At 36.8% G+C, this 16,485-nt stretch overlaps 1 protein-coding gene across 3 annotated transcripts in view; it reads left to right on the top strand.

Annotated features, from left to right (window-relative positions):
- OTUD7A (OTU deubiquitinase 7A) overlaps positions 1–16,485 on the top strand; it is a 380,270-nt gene that overhangs the window by 308,225 nt on the left and 55,560 nt on the right. The gene's annotated exons all lie outside the window — the stretch shown is intronic.

Here is a 16,485-nt window from a genome sequence, read left to right on the forward strand (position 1 = left end):
TGATCTATTCGAAGAATCTATTTTGGGCTCTCTTGGCTTCTTTACTGTACATTTATTTCCTGTTTCCTTAATCGCTGTTCCTTATTTTTTTTTTCTTTCATTTTCTTCCTTTGGGTTAGTTATGCTACTCTTTCTTCGGGCCCATAAAATGGAAGCTAATGCCATTATATCTTCTTTAGCAGTGTGCCATAAGGCTACACATCTCTAAAGCCATAAGTATCTCTCTATGCAGCGCTTTAGCCGAATATTACAATTTTTTGATAGATTATTCTTCTTTATCATTCAATTTAAAACATTTTCTGAGGGCACCTGGGTGGCTCAGTGGTTGAGCATCTGCCTTTGGCTCAGATCGTGATCCCGGGGTCCTGGGATTGAGTCCCGCTTTGGGCTTCACACTGGGAGCCTACTTCTCCCTCTGCCTATGTCTCTGCCTCTGTGTTTCTCATGAATAAATAAATAAATCTTTAGAAAAAATAAAGTAATAAAATAAAGTATTTCCTAATTTCTCTTGCAATTTTCTTTGATTCATAGATTATTTAGAAGTATATTGCTTGGGCAGCCCAGGTGGCTCAGTGGTTTAGTGCCGCAGTCAGCCCAGGGCCTGATCCTGGAGCCCTGGGATCGAGTCCCACGTCGGGCTCCCTGCATGGAGCCTGCTTCTCCCTCTGCCTGTGTCTCAGCCCCCCTCTCCCTCTCTGTGTGTCTCTCATGAATAAATAAATAAATAATCTTTAAAAAAAGAAGTATATTGCTTAATGTCTAAGAAAATATGAAATTTAAATTTTTTCGAGCTTCTATATAGTCAGAGAATATACAATGAATAATTTCAGACATTTAAATTTTGTTGAGACTGCTTTATGACCCAGCATATGATGAAGTTTGGAAAATATTCCCTATGCACTTGAAAAAAATTTGAGTTCTGCCCTTCTCAGGTATAGTGTTTAATGGGTGTTAACTATATCAATTTTGTTGATTTTGGGGTTTTTTTGTTTGTTTGTTTGTTTGTTTGTTGTTGTTGTTGTTGTTGATTTTTGTTGTTCAGATCTTCCCTAACTAAGCTTTATTCCACCTGTTCTATCAGCTACTGAAAGGGGCATATTAAAGCTCCCCTGTGATCACGGGTTCCTCTATTTCTCCTTAAATTCTATCAACTTTTGTTTTATATACATTAAAACTATGTTATTGGGTACATACAGATTTAGACTTATTATACCATGCTGGTTTGATATGATTTGGTGTTGTTTTTATGTGCAGGCCTAATAGCAATTAATTCTCTACTTTTGTTGGTCTGAAAATGCCTTTCTTTCTTATTCATATCTTAAGGATATTCTAGGCTTTGCCAGTCACATAACGTCTCTGTCACATGTTGATTCTCTTTCTCCTGATCTCTCCACACACTCCTTCTTCCCTCCCTCCGTATCTCCTACTCTCTCCATCTCACACACACACCCTTCTCCTCACCCCTAGTCTCTCTCTGTCTGGCTGTCTGTCTGTCTGTCTCTCTCTTTCTCTCTCTCTCTCTCTCACACACACACACACACACACACACACGCACCTTTACAATACATAAAAGTCATTCTTAGTTTTCAGACCATACAAAAATAGACCACTGGCCAGATTTGACCAACAGGCCAAAGTTTACTAATTCCTGATCTATATTATTGTCTTGTACTTTGGATTTATTTACTGTTTCTTTCCTAACTCTTGAGATGAATACCTAAGCCATTAATTCTTAACCTTTCTTCTTTTGTCTCACAAGGGTTTAAAATTATTAATTTTCCTCACATTACTATTTTAGCCACATTCCACAAGTTTTGAAATGTAACATTTTTGTTCAAAATATTCTTATTTTTATTTTTATTTATTCTTTGACCCACAAATTATTGGAGGTGTTTTCTGATTTCTAAATAAATGGAAGGTACATTAAATATTTCTAGTTACTTTTGTATTACTGATTTCTACCTTAATTGCTCCATAGTCAGAGAGCATGATCTGTATGACTTGAAATTTGTTGAGACTTTGTTGAGACTTTTTTGCTTTATGGACCAGAATATGATCTTTTTGTCTTTTTAATGTTCGTGTCTGCTTAAAAATAACATAGACTTCTATTGTGGGCTGTATAATTTTATATATGTACATTTGGTCATTATGTTTTTCAAGTCTGTATATTTTTTACTGAATTTCTTAATTACGGAGAGAGATACATGAGAATTTCCCATTATGATTGCATTTGTTCATATCTCCTTTTATTTTATGGATTTTTAAATCAAGTAAAGGCTGTGTTATTAAATACAGCAACTTACGTTATGTCTTCCTCATGAACTGAGCTGCTGAACATTATGAAGAGGGCCTATTTGATTCTAGTAGTGCTTTCTTGCCTTTTAGTTTCTTTTATCTGTTACTCTAGCTTTCTTTAGTTTAAAATTGGCCAGATACACCATACTTAGCCATACTTTTACTTTTAATACTTTTGTGTTCTCATATTTTAGATGTGTCTTTTGTAAACAGCATGTGGTTGATTTGTTCTTAAAATCAATTTAACAACTTTTGTCTTTAACCGGTACATTTATTTTAATATAACCACCCTTTGTCCCTGTTCTATGTGATATTTCTTCCTCCCTTATAAGCCGTCTTTTTTTACATGGAATATTTTTTAATCATTTCATTCCCTTCCTTTCTATTATTGAGAAATTACCCTAATTCATATACATGTGAATCACAACTCAAATTCATCAATATCTTAACCTATACCCAGATAAAACAGAGACCTTAGACTAGTCTAATTTTATTCACCTCCTCCTTTTTCCTGATGTATAAGTTTTTGTCATTTTAGTTCTATACTTTTAATCTCATCAGCTATTATTATTATTGTCTTATACAGTGTTCATTTAGACTTACCCATATAGGTACCATTTTTGTTTCTCTTCATTTCTTCTTGTGTATTAGCGCCTCTTTCTGTCTGAAGCTCATCCTTTAGAATTTCCTTGGGTGAATGTCTGCCGATTTCATTTTTTCCACTTTTATTAGTCCTAAAATGTTTTTGTTTTACCCCCATTTTTGAAAACCATTTTTGCTGGACAGTTGTTGCCAGTTATTTTCATGTAGGACATTGAAGATATTATTACATTAGCTTATTTACCATTGTTTCTTTTGAAACATCAGATGTCAGTCTGCTACTCCGTTAAAGATAATTTTTTTTATTCTACTGCTATATTCTGGATCGTTTCTTCTGACTTCATTTTGTTTTGTTTTGTTTTTTTCAACATTGTCTGACTCGATATACAATTGACTGTGTTTTTTATTTCTATTATCCTCTTTCATTTTTAAGTCCTATTTTTGTTTTGCAAATCTGTCTCTTATTCTTTGGACATGTTTATTTCCTTATTTTATGTCTTTTCAACATTTTAAGCATGTTTGCTTATAGTCTCTAGCTGACTGTTTTTAGCTTCAACTTCATAGGCATCTGTGATTTCGTATCTATAAGTCTTACTCATGATGGCTTACCCAGGCTTACCCCTCTTGGGCTTGTAGTTTGGGGTTGTTAGTAGAATTTTATCTGTGGGAATCTGGTGGCCTGAGTTGAGGGTGTTCTCAACTATGTTAAGTGATATATTTGTTTGTTTCTTTGTTTATGCCAGACTCCCAAAGGAAATTACCATCCTATAACCAATCTTTATGTTAATTTCTTTGATTAGGCATTTCAAGCCACAAATCAGTTTTAGCTCAAATCAGAGCCCAGTCAATAGTTATAACATGCCTGGAAGAAATTGATTTTGGTTTTTTTTTAATCTCTGCTAAGCCCAGTCTAGAAAAGACACATTTCTCTCTCAGCTTCATTTCCCAGGGATGGGGAATTATTTTTAATCCTTGCACTTAGGAGGTAGTTTCTGAGGGTCCTAACTTCATGTGCAGTGAGGGGGTTCCCTTGTCCCAATTCCCCACATCACAGAATCTCAAAGACTTTTTTTTCCAATTCTTGTGAAAAGTGATTAAACAGACAAAATGTCTCCACCTACAGGAGATGCAGGGTTGGTGCATATTTCTCATTTCAGTCCATATTTATTTTTGGTCATTGGGGATTTACCACATTTTATCTGAGACTTGGATATACATTTCAAAGAAGTGTTGAATAGAAGGATTATTATCTCTGGTTCCTTTCTCTCTTTATATCGGTCTCTCCCACCTATCTCAGGGAGAGGGGCTTCTCTTCCAGCCACTGAGAACAAAGCCTTCAGCTCTCACTGTTTGCTCTTCTACATACATGCACATAAGATCTTATTTCAAAATAGATTTTCTGAGTATGGCAAAGAAATTGGGAATAATTAGAGAATAACTACCAAAAGTAAAAATCAACAAGAAGCTCTAGGGACATAAGAAATAGTTCAGTGTTCTTAAAAAGTCATTTTTTTTTTTTGGTCTGTTGGACTTAGTACCTGTAAGGCCAGCTTGGCTTCTCCTCTTTTCTTATATTCCTAGTATGATTCCTTTTCCCTTAGACCTACTCAACATTTTTGTTTTGTTGTTGCTGCTGCTGCTCTTGTTTTAAAAATTTTATTTATTCATGAGAGACACAGAAAGAGAGGCAGAGACATAGGCAGAGGGAGAAGCAGGCTCCCAGTGGGATCCCTGATGCAGAACTGGATCCCAGGACCTAGGGATCACAACCTGAGCCAAACGCAGACACTCAACCAGTGAGCCACCCAGACATCCCTCAACTTTTTTCATTAAAGCCTCTTTCTCCTAATACTACAAGGTAAACAGTGAATGTTGGTGCAAAAAAAAAAAAAAAAAAAAGATGCTGCTCTACCAGGTAGATATATCTGCTTGCAGGAGTGTGATTTGCATTTCTGGAGACCTCTAAACGGGGCTTCTCAAGCCATCTGTACTGAACTACCACATCTTTAAAACTTTCAATTCACTCTGAACCAATACTTCGGATGTAGTTTGAAGTGGGGTTCAGGAGCCAATGGCCAAAAGGATTTTTCTTATAACAGGGGCAGGACCTGTGGGCAGAAAGAACTGCACTGGGATTGTGAGTAGACTGATTATATAAGATGTTCTATCATATGGAAGGGAGGGTGACATTAGGGTTCCAGGAACTTGAGTCTAAAGGAGGTTCTAGAGATAGCTTTTTTCTTGTAATTAAAGCAGTTGCAAACTGGTAAGACTCCTGTCCTGTAGGACTGTGATCTCTATCAGTTAACCATTTGTTTTTCCCTTTCCTCTGTTCTTGGCAGCCAGGAGTGCCTGAGGATTGTCACATACAGTCCATCTGGGGGGTGGGGAAGTTGAGATTTTAGCTTATACTTTGCTATCAGCTTGCCTTTTTGTTCCCTCATCACTTCTATAAATATGGTGAAAGTATTGCAGAGAAGACCATTGCTATACAAGCTCCTAAACAGTTCTTATTTCCTGTCCTCACCTCACTGAGCAGCAATGGGCAGTCAGAATGAATAGATTCTCCCTTAGACCTGTCCTTCATGAATGCAGAAGCAACTATGCTTATCCCCAAAAGGACCTCAGTATTTGCAGGCACTTTTTAATCCAAATGTGATTCATTTTTTCACTCATTAGTTTATGCATTAATACCTTCCTTGCTTTATTCCAGGGTTTTGGACCTGTTTTGACAAAAACACTTATATAGTATTTTCTATATGCCAAGCCCTGTTTTAAGTGCTTCCCCAAATAGAAAATAATATTTTTATTGTTCATAAAAATTCTATTAGATCAATACTCTTATTATTCTAATTTTTTAAAAGAGGGAACTGAGACTTTAGAGAGACAAAGTAGCTTGTCCAAGGTCACACTACTAAGAAGTAGTGGAACTGAGATTCGAACTCAGAAAATCTAGTTCGAGGATCCCTGTGTTTAACTCAGCTGGCTGCCTCTCTTGGCCCTTGGCTGTTTATACTCTGGCCTCAGATCTGCACGAGTAGGTTTTCCAAAGCCTGCTTTATGGGTGAATAATTCATTATGTCCCCATTGTCAACATGAAACAATTGGTCATTATCATACATAGCTATGAATTGAAAAAGGATGAGCAGGTCTTCTGTTTCTTTTGTGGAAAGACTGATGATTGATTAGTATGTCTGCCCTGAAAAGGATGATGATTTATTAATGCTGTCTGCACGGATGCAAAAAAGGATCGACCCATATCAGAGAACTCACCTGTAAGCTTCAGGGCTCTGAATTTGAAAATTATAACCATACTGTCAAAATTCCAGCTCATCTATTGAAGAGAAGAAAAATTTAGTGGAACTATTAACTGCACCAGTTAGATTTCCCCAAAGTGTGTTTAACTGAATTCAATCAATTTTTTAAAAACTAAATCAAGACAAACGCATTAATTTACATAGATACTGTCTTTGGCACCAGAATAGAGTATCTACATTTACAAATGTAAAACTAAAACAAATCCACAAGGCATTCTTTTGTTTTGAACATTTTCAAATGTACAGGAAAGTTGAAAGATTAGAACCTATATACCTTGCAGGAAGAGTCACCAATTTACAGAATTAGGTCACATTTGCTTTATCTCTTTTTTTATATAAACATTTTTCTGAACCATTTGAATGTGCATTGCAAGTATATATATTAAAATTCTCCTATGAAGCCAGAACATTGTCACTCCTAAGAAAAATAATATTTACTTAATATGCTACCTAACAGAGCCCATATTCACATTTTCTCAATTAGTCCCCAAATCTCATTTATAATTTTTTTTTCATTCCAAAACCTAATCAAAGTTTTGCATTGCATTTGGTTATATCTCTTTGGCCTCTTTTAAAGAACATCCCTCTATCTTTTCTTTTGCTTTTCATGATAATTTTTTTCAAGGGTCACAGCCTATTCTTATATTGCATTCTTGAATGGCCCAATAGGATTCGTTTGCCACTGCCCTTCCCTAAGGGCTCTGTGATGCTGGCTTTCTCTCCCAGGTCCTGGAAGTGTGGCTGGAACAAGGAGAGGTCAGAGCAGTGAACTGTCTGATCTGTGTGCTCTACGGGGAGAGAAAGGGGAGGAGCCTACTCTGCCTGAATACTGGCAATGCCAGAGAATGGTGTTGGGGTGAGGGAAACAGAAGCATTAGGGAGACAGAACAAAGGAGAGAGAGGGGAAGGAATGTGAGAAAGAAGGAAATAACATGGTTTTGATGTGGAAACCAGAGGCAGAGGAAGAAGCCTTGTGCACGACACTTTTCAACCTTGAATTTATCTATCTGTTTTTATGTGATTTAATGCAAAAGTCATCAAATTCATGTAGTGATACAGCTAGGGAGAGAAGAATGAGAATGAAAAACTGAGGAAACACATCAAGGGAACTTCAACTTGATTTTTAGTTTTTTCTTCTTTTACGTCAAAAGGAACGAGCTGAAGCAAATAAGAGAGTCGCAGAGGCCTGGTTTTGTCTGATGGGTATACTGCCCTCAGCACTCTTCAAAACTTTCCTAGTAAAAATAGAATGAGAGCAAGAGACATGAGAGCAAGAGCTGGAAAGGGAATGAATAAGTCTTTTAAAAAAACAAAAGATTTTATTTATTTATTCATGAGAGACATAGAGATATAGAGAGACAGGCAGAGACATAGGCAGAGTGAGAAGCTGGCTCTGCCAGCTTGATCCCAGCACCCCAGGACTTGATCCCAGAACCCCAGGATCACAACCTGAGCCAAAGGCAGATGCTCAACCACTGAGCCACCCAGGCTTCCCACAAATGAATAACTCTTGTTTCTCTAAGGAAGCGTTATAGAAAGACTGGGCCTGTGGCTTCAGACTAACATACCTGAGCTTCAGCCCCACTAGTTGTTGAAGGATATATTTTTTGAAATCAAAGCAGCTCACAGAAGTTAAAACTGGCTTACCAACAAACTCAGTCATGTCCAACTAAATTCAATCAGCTTTGCTCATGATCTGATTTTGCCCTGAATGAGAAATGGCCCCTTTAAGATTCAGTGCACCATGGCATGTTCATTAACTTCCTGAGCCTGTTTCCTTGTCTGTGAAATGGGAATGTGTAGCCCCACATAGAACTAGGTGATTCATTGTCAGCCCTGCAGTGAGCAGGAGACACTGACTCAGCCAGCCAGACCATCATTACCCCACAGAACAGGAGTCTGGGGACAGGGAAGGTCATGCAGGCTGGCAGCTCCCCAGTGTCATCAAGGACCCAGGCACACCCAATTTCTTCCCTTCTATCCTCAGTAGATCAGTGCTGCTTGCATTTAGGGTACAACATGGCTATAGATGCCTCTGGCGACACATCCTCACACACCATCCAGGGAAGTGAGGGAGAGGTCCTGTTTATGTCCCTTTTGAAGGATGAACAGCACTTTCTCAGTAGCTGCCCCACGGACCAAGTGGCAGTATGCGGCCACACCAGCACTGATCCCTGGCAAGGAGCATGGAACACACATATCATCTTGCTTCTAGAAACATTAATTCCACAGGGCAGGGAAGGAATCTCGTCTCCCCTGGAAAACACCAGACAGCAGGGTTCTGTGAGCAAGGATGAGAGGGGAAAAGCTATTAGATGGGCAAACCAGATCACCTCCTAATGAGCATATTCCCTCCCTGTCCTTCTCCTTCTCCTGTTTCTCTATAAGACCTCTGCACCCACTGGCTCTTGAGAGGAGCCACTGCCAGCTTAGCACAGCTTCAGAGGATGAATGGGGCCATCCCAACTTTAACATTAAGTGTACTGAGCTCTCAGGTGTTATATCTGCTCTGTTATATTGTGTAAGCAAGAATCTTGTAATTTTCTTTCATTTTATGGCAACCCAGTTTTAGTGTCTCCCCGCCTGGAGGTTTCTTAAAAGGTTTTGAAAAAGTCAAGTGAGACAGGTTGCTATTTCAAGGAACCTAGAAAAAATAAAAATAAAAAAAGAAGTTACCAAATTGATGGCATGTTATTTCCAATTTTGTCTCTGACCAGTTATCCAGTGGCAGGGTCAATTAAGGCCCTTGATTGCATTCTCATTTAGCTTTAATAAGATGACTTGCAAGTGGTCAGAATCTGCCAATTTGTCAGCATAAGCATTAACATTATCAATAATAGAGGCTTGTCCACTTAATTTTGTACTGTTAATTTTAATACATGTTCTCATTTAGAATTAAGGATACAATTATTTTATATTAATAAACCACTTATCATTAAAATGCAGCTACTGAATCTTAACCAAAAAGCACTATAGAGCAGATCAGTATCCAATTTAAGCACATTACTGACATGGTTTATTATATTAAATTTTGTTAATGTGGTAATCTGTTAGGCAGTAACTCTAACTCTGAACTGAAAGTACTTTGAGGGCCTTCCAACATTACTTGTAGTTTTTGCCTTTCATATTTCATTATCGATTACTGAAAGCAATAGCACCCTTTGTTAAAATTAATTCTTAATGACAGATGGCTTGTTGGAATGTAAATAATGCAATGCCCCTCCAACTATTTCAATCCCATTAATATTATTCTCTTTCTTAAAAAAAAAAAAAAAATTGGGATCCCTGGGTGGCTCAGCAGTTGAGTGCCTGCCTTTGGCCCAGGGCATGATCCTGGAGTCCTGGGATCAAGTCCTGCATTGGGCTTCCTGCATGGAGCCTGCTTCTCCCTCTGCCTGTGTCTCTGCCTCTGTGTGTGTGTGTGTGTGTGTGTGTGTGTGTGTGTCTCATGAATAAATAAATAAAATCTTGAAAAAAAATATTTAAAAAAATCAATTAAATGTTTTCACAACTTCTTGGAAATATCTCTTATAAACATTTTCATTTGACTGAAATTCCGCTAAGAGATAAAGTCCCAATAGATGGCTATAATATTTCATTCCCCAAATTAAAAATCTATGTCACAATGCCGTATTACAACATGATATATTCAAAGTGCTGAAAGGCAAAAAAAAAAAAAAAAAAAAAAAAAAACTACAACCAAGAATACTCTACCCAGCAAGACTATCATTCATATTTGAAGGAAGAATAGAGTTTCCCAGACACGCAAACACCATATGATTTTATTTATATGTGGAATCTGAAAATAATCAAAAACACAGAAACAAAACAAACAGACTTAAATACAGAGAACAAGCTGGTGGTTGCCAGAGGACAGGGTAGGGAGGGAAGGATTGACAAAATCAGTGAAGGGGGTTCAGGAGTACAAACTTCCAGTTATAAAATAAATCACAGAGATGAAAAGTAACCCATAAGCAATATAGTCAATAATATTGTAATAACATTGCCTGGTGACAGATGGTAACTACACTTACCATGATGAGCACTGAGAAATGTATAAAACTGTCAAATCACTGTGTTGTACACCCAAAACTAATATAACATTGTATGTTAATTATGCTTCAATAAAAAATCATATACATCAATAGTTACATAACATTAGAAATGTAAGTGAAATCCATTCATAAACTCGAAGAAATTTCAAAAGCAATTTTAATATAATCCAAGACATGTAAGGTGATGTTTGTGTCACCCAACTTGTAAGATAATGTCATAAAGTGAGCCAGGTTTATAAAACCTTTTATAAACCTTAAAATGTAATCCTGAACTCAAGCATACCCCCATCCAGAGACAATGGAGTCTTCTATCTCCACCATCCTGGAGATGCCCTTTGTCTCTCTCCCAACTGTTCACGCCATTTCCCTGCTAGTTCCCATCTTTCTCTGCTTTTGGTTTTCACCTCATTTTGGTATAGTACATCCTCCAGTGGCTTCCTATGAGTGAATGAAGATGTCTTGACCTAGAATCACTAGAAAACAGAGCTTGAGGTAACTATTTAAATGCTGATTTCTTATTTTGGAGATGCAACCCTGGATTTGTTAGAAACTAGTTTTATTAAGAAATAAGGCTGTTGGGAATATTCTTGTGTAAATTTTATGTTTTAAGTTCTTTTGGGTAAATACACAAGAATAGAACTGCTGGATTATATGGTAAACATATGTTTAACTGTATTAGAAATTGCCAAAAGATTATTACAAATTGTCATGACATTTTACATTCCCAAAAGCAAAGTATGGAAGTTCCACTTGCTCTGTATTCCCAATATTTGTTGTTGTCAATCCTTCTAATATTATCACTCTAGTAGGAATGAAGAGATGACTTAGTGTGGTCTTAATTTGCATTTCCTTGATGACCAGTAACATTGAGCATATTTTCATGTTCTTGACTATTTGTGTATCCTTCACAGTAAAGTGTCTTAGAGTTTTTGCCCATTTTTAATCAGGTTGGCTAATTCTTTTTAATTTGTAAGAGCTCCTAATAAATGCATTACAAATCCCTTTCAGATACATGTTTTGCAAATATTTTATACCAGTCTGAGATTTGCCTCTTTATTTTATAATGTCTTTTAATAATAGGCAGAAATATTATTTTTATGAAGCCAGATGTGTCCATTTTTTTCTTTGCCTGTCCTGATAATATTTTTTCCTTTTATCTGAAATGCTATGGAGTTTTAGCTTTATTTTTTTAAGATTTTATTTATTTATTCATGAGAGACAGAGCAGCAGAGACACAGGCAGAGGAAGAAGCAGGCTCCCCGCAGAGAGCCTGATGCAGGACTCTATCCCAGGACCCCAGAATCATGCCCTGAGCCAAAGGCAGATGCTCAACTGCTGAGCCACCCAGGTATCTCTAGAGTTTTAGCTTTAATGCTTAGGTCTATGAGTGTTTATAAATTTATCTTTTATGTTTCTGTCTGTGATCCACCTCAAATTAACTTGTGTTTATGATGTGAAGTATTGAAGTATTTCTCAAATATCCACTGATTCCACTGAGTGAAAAATGCTTTCCGTTCCTGATTGAAAGCTGTAGGAATCTTTACTTTAAAAATTAAGTAGCCATAAATGTGTGTGTCTGTTCTGGTCTCTATATTTTGCTCTATTGAACTAGTTGTCCTCTTACACCCACACTATCTTGATTACGTTACATTATAACAAGCTATCAAATCAGGAACTGTAAGTTCTCCAACTTTGTTCTACTTCAAAATTATATTGGCTATTCTACTTTTTTATATCCATGTAAATTTAGAATCAAGTTGTCAACTTCTAAAAAGTAGCTTCTGAGATTTTGATTGGGGCTATGTTAAATCTATAGATCAATTGGGGGAGAATGCAGAGTAAATAAGAAGTTCAGTCTATGTGCACAATAAACCTCTCTACTTATTTAAATCTTCTTTACATTTTCAAGTATTATAGTTTTATAGCTTTCAGTCTAGATATAATCTATCTTTCATAAAATTCATGCCTAAATATTTTTATATTTTTATCTCACTTTCTAAATCACTCATTGCTAGTAAATAGAAATATAAATAATACCTAGAGATTGATCTTATTTTCTGAGATCTTGCTAAATTTAAGTTCCCTTATTAGGTTTAGGAGGGTTTTTTTTTTGTATATTCCTAAGTATTTTCTACATAAATGCTATGTACTGATACAAATCGCATTCATTTCTTTTTCTAGCAAAATACTTTATTTCTTCTTTTTTGCCATATTGCACAGGCTCAGACCTTCATCAGTATTGAGTACTGTTCCCTACTTTAGGTTAAAAGCATTCAATATCTTACCATTACATATCATTTTAGCTGCAGCCTTTGCACAGATGACCTGTACCAGATTGAGGAAGCTACCTTATATTCCTAGCAAGTTCAGTGTTGAAAGATACACTGGGTAGAAAATCTAGATTGTAGGTTATTTTCTTTTGGCACTTTGATGTTCTCATTGCACTGTCTGTAGGCTTCTGTTATTATTCCCCTTGATATGTAATATTTCTCCTTTTTCTCTGCTTTTTAGAGTTTTTCTTTAATTTTCAGCAGTTTCACTATATGCCATTTGCTTTGTATTTATTCTTTTTGGAATTTTCAGACCCTCTAAAAATTGTGCCTTTCATCAGTTTTGGAAAATTCTTTTTTTAAAAAAAAGAATTTATTTATTTATTCCTGAGAGACACAGAGAGAGAGAGAGGCAGAGACACAGGCAGAGGGTGAAGCAGGCTCCCTACTGGGGACTCGATCCCAGAACTCCAGGATCATGCCTTGAGCCAAAGGCAAAAGTAACCACCGAGCCACCCAGGTGTCCCAGTTTTGGAAAATTCTTGATGATTATCTATTCAAATATTGCTTTTGCCCCATTTGTTCTATTTTCTTGAATGTAATAATTATAGTGACTGAAAGTGTCTGTCAGATAACTTCAAAATATGGATAATCTGAGTGTCTTTTTCTGTTAACTCATTTTTCCCTTTTGGTTTTCAGTTACTCTTGAGGTATTTTTTGTTTGGTTGGTTTTCATTTTTTGTTTTTGTTTGGTTTGACATACCTAGTAATTTTTGCTTGACTTCTAGAAATTATTTACTTTAGATTGTATATGTAATGTAATGTTATAAAATTACAGATGCTCCAAATGATGTTGTCCTCTTTTAGGAAGAGCTCACCCTTTCCTTGATGATTACCTTACTCTGGTCACAGACCACTGAGTTGAGGCTGGGTTTCAGTCCTGGTAGGGCCCAGGCTACTTGATGTTTATTCCTGTTCTTCCAATAGTATCCTGTTGTCTTTGTGGGACCTCCCTCCCCTGATGGATATAGACTTTTCTATTTTATTTCTATTTCTATTTTCTATTTTATGAGGCTTCTGGGAAAAGTCTGTTTTGTGTCAAGAACTGTGATGTGTCCAATATTTACTGTGTTTGAAAGCTAATAAACTTGCCTTCTGTGGCTTCATGGATGCTGATAGAAAACCTGGGACTTCTGGATCACAGAAGGGTGCTGTTACATTTAAGGCATATGCAGCATTTGGGAGATTCCACAGGAACATTTTTCTTCTTGTAGAAACCTACAGGATGGCCCTGAGAAATAAAACATGATCAATGTACTACCCTCCCTGATAACGTTCTGGGGTCTAGGATGTTCCTTCCCCACATAGAGTTGTTTGCCTCCCCTCCTCCCTCACAACATTGTCATATGCTATCATTGTGCCTGTAACTTACCCTTTGTTCTCAATCACTTCCTGTTTTAAATAAGATTTTATTTATTTATTTATTTATTTATTTATCTATTTATAGAGTACAAGCAGGGGGAGCCACAGTGGGAGAAGGAGAAGCAGGCTCCCCATTGAGCAGGGAGCCTGATGTGGGGCTCGATCCCAGGACACTAGGATCATGACCGGAGCTGAAGGTAGACATTTAACTGACTGAGCCACCCAGGCATCCCTCTCAGTCACTTCCTAATCACAACTTGACTTCTCATGCACAAAGTTCAGCCATAAGAGGGAAAAAAGCATTTTTATAAAACTGAATCATAATTAAGTTTGAATCCCCTAAGTTCCCTTTTGGTTAAACTGCCACCCACCAAGTGTGCCAAACAAGCCAGCCTGGGGTTCCATTACAGACAAGAAAGAAGCAACATGACTAGAAATGGTCAGGGAGGAATTGAATTTTCAAAACAGGTCTATATAACCCCTCTCCTGTTCATCTGGTTGATTACATAGGAAGCAGTTGAAAGGGGATGGTCCCTTTTAGACACAGATACATTCAGTGAACAAACTGCCTTAATAAGGTACTATTATGGACTGATTGTGTCCCCCCAAATCCATATGTGAGAACACTGATCCTTAGTGTGATGGTATTTGGTGGTAGGGCCTTTGAAAGATAATTAAGCTTAGATAAAAGTCACAAGGATGGGGCCCCCATGATGGGATTAGTGTCCTTATAGGAGGAGGAAGAGATCAGAGCTCACTGTCTACCATATGAAGACACAGCAAGAAGGTGGCTATCTGCAAACCTGGAAGAGGGTTCTCACTGGAAACCAAATCAGCCAGCATTTTGATCTGGGCCTTTCAGCCCCCACGACTGTGAGAAATAAATGTCTTTGTTTAAGCTCCCCCATCTGTGGTATTTTGTTATAGCAGCCAAGCTGACTACTTTTCTTGGTTATCTCATCAATTTCTAGCTTATATTTGGTGTTGCCAGAGTACATAGCGTGAATGATTTCAAATCCTTTGAAATTTGTTGACACTTTTTTATGGTTCATTATGTGGTCAGTTTTAGAAAATATTCCATGTGACTTGAAAAGAATATGTATTTATTTTGCACTCAGTGGGTGAAGTGTATATATGTCAAGTTCACATAATTCAAGTTCTTGAATTATGTTTTTCTAATCTTTATGAAGTTTTTGTTTATTGATTCTATTGTTTATCAAGAGAGTTTGGTTAAAAATTTCCAATTTTAATTTGATATTTGACTATTTTTCTTTGGATCTATCAATTTTGGCTTTATATGTATTTTAGGCTAAGTCTTAGGTATATACACATTAAGTATTGTTATATTTTCCATTTGACTTTATTGTGTTATTGTTATGAAATTATCACTCTTTATCCTATTCACTTTCATCTGATATCAATAGGATTTCACCTTTATTTTTGCATAGTTTTTGAATGGTGTATCTTTCTCTATCCAGTTACTGTTGAATTTCTGTGTCATTATATTTATGGTGTCTTCTGTCAGCAGCATATACTTGTTTTTTTAAGTAAGGTTGGCAATCTCCATCTTTTAATTAGAGTATTTAGTTCAGTCACATCTAATGTAAATATTGGTATATTTTGGTTTAAATCTGTTATCTTGCTGTTTATTTGTGTTATTGTATCTCTTTTTTCCCATCTCTTATATTCTTTTGAATTATTTAGGAATGTTTATTATTCTGGTTTCCCCTCTACTAGCTTGTCAGTTTTACATTCTTTTATCAGGGATCCCTGGGTGGCACAGCGGTTTGGCGCCTGCCTTTGGCCCAGGGCGCGATCCTGGAGACCTGGGATCGAGTCCCACATCGGGCTCCCGGTGCATGGAGCCTGCTTCTCCCTCTGCCTGTGTCTCTGCCTCTCTCTCTCTCTCTCTGTGACTATCATAAATAAATAAAAATTAAAAAAAAAAGAATATCATTTACATTCTTTTATCATTCTTTTAGCGGTTACTTTACAGTTTCCAAAATGTACCTTTGAGCTATTAGAATTTACCATAATTTGGCACTTTTACTACTTCCTGGTCAATGTACAGATCTTAGGATTTATGTCATTTGTTACATATTCCCATGTTTTGTGCTATCACTGTCATGTATTTTAATTTTGCATATACTTTAATCCCCCAAAACACATCTGATATTGCTTTAAATAGCCAATATTTATTTACATTTACCAACATACTTGCCCTTTCAAGCCTTTTTATTCCTTCTGTGTGCCCTAAAGTATTCTTTACTGAATCTCTTTAGTATTCATTACTACAGGTTTAATAAATTCTCCCTTTCTTTTCATCTGAGGTCTGGGATTCTAAATTGGTTAATAACTGTCAGATAAGTGTGGAAGCACAGGTTCTCCACTCTGCCTCTGTTGATACCTGTGAAGGAATGGGCTTCTTGCACCCTTGCAAGGAGGGTGCAGGGGACCTTATTACCACCATATGGGTGTCAAAGGCCAGGTTCCCCATATGTTCTCAGTTGGTAAGGGGTGGAATCC

This window comes from Vulpes lagopus, chromosome 4, assembly GCF_018345385.1.
Source record: "Vulpes lagopus strain Blue_001 chromosome 4, ASM1834538v1, whole genome shotgun sequence".
NCBI lineage: Eukaryota > Metazoa > Chordata > Mammalia > Carnivora > Canidae > Vulpes > Vulpes lagopus.